Here is a 3201-nt window from a genome sequence, read left to right as displayed (position 1 = left end):
GAAAACAGATTAAGATATGACGCTCAGGGGGCATCACTAAATGACCTTAGGACGCTAGCATGAAAAGATAAAGTCATTCATACTGGAAGGTGTCCTGGTGGTGTCTAAAGGCAGTTCGAACCTACCAGAAGCTCTGAACAAGAAAAACCTAGCAATTGCCTTCCATAAAGATTACAGCCAAGAAAACCTTATAGGGCAGTTCTACTGTGTCATAACATTCACACTACAGGCAACCAGGTTGGGGCTTAGGCCTTCCCAGGCCTCAATCGGGCTCAAAAAGTCTGACACTATCAGTAAGTTACAGTACATCAACCGGAAAGCTATGCTATAGATCAGGGCTTCTGAAACTTTGTTATTGTTGCTAAGTGCCATTGAGCCAGTTCTGACTCATAGCGACCCTGAATAAGGCTTCCAAGAAGTGATTGGTGGATTTGAACCTCCGACTTTGAGGTTCAAAGCGACCTTGCTTTTTTATCCTACTGTGCCACCCCAGGACTCCGTGAATAACTTTAGCATATGTAAAAATCACCTGCAGGGATTGTTAAAACACAGACTGTTGCAGTCTCAGAAACTTATTTAGTAGGTCTGGGGTAGGACCAAAGAATCGGCATTTTTAATAACATCTGAGAAAATGCTGCTGACTGGGGACATTTTAAGAAAATGTTGCTGACTGGGGACATTTTAAGAACTCTCACTCCTTACTCCATAATTCCAACATTGCTTGTCATTTTTATGGGACGTATCTATTTCTTTACTAAACAAAAAATAATTTTAAAGAATTTAAAAATGAATCTGAATTGCCTTTTCAAATATATACAACATGGGCTATTCCTTTCCTTGTGTTAAATATTTGAAGAAGTCTTATCAAAACTGCTTAGTTATAAAAGAAATATGCAACTGGACAAAGTTTAAAATACAACCATACACCAATCACAGCACTCCTTCCTGATGTGCGTAGACCAAGCCTCCGAATAGTCTCCAACACAGAGGTCCATTAGTCAGTGATGTCTATTAGCCATCCCTGAAACAGAATTCTCTCAGAAACCAGAACAAAGTCCTGAAGGATCCACTATCTAAACTCAGAAGGTGCTGAAACTGCAGGCTTTGTAGAAAAGCCATGCCATCTGCAACGTAGAGAAGGGGGCTTAGTGGGGACTCCCCATGCTGTTTTCTAGCATAGTGGTTAAAAGCACAAACCTATGAACCAGACTGTGAATTCAAATACTGCTTCCACTTATCAGTTGTCGAAGCTTGGGCCAGTTGTCTTTGTGATCTGTGCCTCAGTTTCCTCAACTGCTATTGTAAATCTTAAATGGATGAATGCTGATAATGCATTTGGGACAGTGGCTTATGTTTATACCAGAACAAAAAACCCAGGTGTGTCAGAGTAGAACTGTGCTCCACAGGATTGTGAATCTCCAGGAAGTAGATGTCCAGGCCTTTGTTCTGAGGTGCCTCTGCATGAATTCAAACCACAAACCTTTCAGTTAGTAGCTGAGCACTCTCAACTGTTTGTGCCAAGTAAGTACTATGTTGTTGTTGTTGTTAAGTGCCTTCGAGTCGATTCCAACCCATACCCACCATGTGTAGGGTTTGCAAGGAGCAGCTGGTGAACTTGAACCACTGACCATGCAGTTCAAATGGCTTTGCAGTCTGACACATTAGCCAACAGTACCACACCAGGACTCTATAAGCGTTGTTAAATACATTGTGGAGCATCATAGTTCTTTTTTATCCCAGGATATGGTGCAGGGGTACAGGGGAAAGGCTAGGAGCTGTAGATTTCCTTTATGGAAATAAGTGAGGGTTTCCTAGCCAGGATTGGTGAGACTTGACCTGCTGGGGTCAAATCTGACCTGCTACCCACAGTTCCATGGGAGCTCCAGTCCCTCTATGGCCTTGTTCTGAGACCTGGAACTGGAATTGGACACAGGCTACATCCCAGCCTTGAGCTGTTGAATTGTTCAGCCTGAGGCAGTGCCCCAGCCACTGTGCTCATAGTCTGCACCTAAGGAACCCCATGGGGACGAGGGCAGTTTCCTTCCTGAAATCTTGGCCCTCTGTGCTTCCGTCACTCCGCCCTCAACAAATGAGCAGCATAGGACATCACTGAGGTATCACTAATTCCACTTCCCTTTAAATTCTCAGTTCTCTTAATTTAAAGAACATTTGCCACAAGGATCATTTCTCAACACTTCCTCGCCCAGGAATCTCAGAAGTCCAGGCCAGCTCTGCTTCTGCCAGGCTCCCCAACAGCAGGATGAAGGTGCTCCCGGTCTCAGTCTCCTTCCTCGTCATCTTCCTCACCACCTCTGCTCTCCAGTCCGAGGACGAAATCTCAACAAGTGAGTCTAAGACCGCACCTTCCTTCCACCAAGCCCCTGTGGAGAAGGAGCAGGAGTTAGGGGGCTGGAGGCTCAGAAGGAAGTCTGGGGTCTTATTAACTTGACTTCATCCTCATCCTCCCCAAGACCACTCCCTATTTCCCCTCAGCCTGCCTCTCTACTCTCTTCTCCCTCTTGTCATCTCTTTGCCACTTAGCAAAAGAGTGAACACCCCATTTGGAGGACATTACCCTAAGAGATAAGAAACAGTGGTTGACACCCCCAAGGCCATTGTCCTAGCACCCTTCTGCATTCCCTGTCTCCTTCCCAGAGCCTGGGCCACACACTCAGGCTGCTGTAGAGTCTATTCCAGTTCATGGCAACCCCATGTGTTACAGAATAGAACTGCTTTGTAGAATTTTCTGGACTCCTGGTGTGATGCTGTAGGATCAGCACTGGGCTGTGAACCACAGGGTCAGTAGTTCAAACCCACCAGTTGGTCCTTGGAAACCCTATACAGGAGTCCTGGTGTGGCGCTGTGGGTTAATGCACCAGACTGCAAAGCCGTTTGAACTGCAAGGTTGGTGGTTCAAGCTCACCAGCTGCTCCTTGGGAACCCTATACAGAGTCGCTATGGGTCGGAATCAACTCAATGGCACTTAACAACAACATGAGTGGGAACCATCTCAACGGTAATTCACAAAAACAGGGTTTTCTTGGCTGTAATCTCACAGAATCAGATCACCAGGTCTTTCTTCCACCGAGCTGCTGCTGGTGACAGTGTACTGTGAAGTCGGTTCTGACTCATAGCAACTCTGTACAGGGTTTCCGAGGCTGTAAATCTTTGCAGGAGCAGAAAGCCTCATCTTTCTCCTGC

This window comes from Chrysochloris asiatica, unplaced genomic scaffold (genome assembly GCF_000296735.1).
Source record: "Chrysochloris asiatica unplaced genomic scaffold, ChrAsi1.0 scaffold00007, whole genome shotgun sequence".
Taxonomy (NCBI): Eukaryota; Metazoa; Chordata; class Mammalia; order Afrosoricida; family Chrysochloridae; genus Chrysochloris; species Chrysochloris asiatica.
Note: the sequence above shows the minus strand (reverse complement) of the source record.